This window comes from Halyomorpha halys, unplaced genomic scaffold (genome assembly GCF_000696795.3).
Source record: "Halyomorpha halys isolate HHAL.00 unplaced genomic scaffold, Hhal_1.1 Scaffold1135.1, whole genome shotgun sequence".
NCBI classification, from domain to species: Eukaryota; Metazoa; Arthropoda; class Insecta; order Hemiptera; family Pentatomidae; genus Halyomorpha; species Halyomorpha halys.
Genome location: NW_027114938.1, coordinates 107,185 through 108,243, shown reverse-complemented (window position 1 = coordinate 108,243; position 1,059 = coordinate 107,185).

Here is a 1,059-nt window from a genome sequence, read left to right as displayed (position 1 = left end):
TACCGATTTAAAATCTTTAAAAAATATAAAAAAGTGGTAGAGCACTTTATCTCTAACATCGATATCTATGAAAATCAAACTAACTCAAATCTTGAGAATGAGTACGTTTTTAATGGTCAAGTGTAAAAACTCAAGACGACACATAGGCTCTCTCTTTATTTATTCATTTAATTCTAGTTTCTTAACCTTAATTTATGGTATTTTCATTATGCTTATTGTAGTGCACTATATAATTCTTGTACCTTTACTGTATTTTATTTTTATTATTTAAAACAAATATTTTCAATTTCGTCTGTGTTTCAATTAATTAGTTGTTTTGTTATTATCATTTGTTTTTTCCCGAATTATCCCCCACTAAAATATGATAGTATATTTGAAAATAAGGAGGGAACCGTGGGAACAAATTCAGCAATTGATATGTTAGCACCCTTCTGCGCCAGGAAAGGATTTGCTTTCCCCTAAACGATTTGAAAGGAAGGAAATGCTGACCTAGATATCGCCACTAGGATAATATGCTGTATAATTCCCTCCTTACATTATCCTGTTCATATGTTAGTGTCAGTACCATTGTCTGTCAATACTAAATTTATCTTACTTGCAACTTTTTGTATAACGTTATATTAAGTCATTTATGCTAAGGTAAGTAGCGTTAAGTACGTGGATTAGTTTTTTTTTAAATTCATTAATGAAAAATGCAAGCAATAAAATTTCAACTGTTTTTCATAGCCAGCTTGCTATACATCGTTTTAAACGGCACTACTTGGATCATATTCAATGAAAAAAGTATAGAAAACAATAGTCATTTTCCAAAGAGTAAAAAATTCTAGCAAACGTATCTAAATAACGGTCCTGAGAATTTTTATATTGTTAAGAAAACAAAGAAAGTTTCTTTTTTTTTTTTTAATTTATAGTGAAAGGACACTGATGAGATGCAGTATTCTGAATAAGTTTGAAGTAAACGAAATGAAAGAAATGTGTCATTATTCTTCTCACAACTTACTACTCTGTTATCTATTGGAGATAAATTACCGTTATTGCTTTATGTGTGTAATAATACAT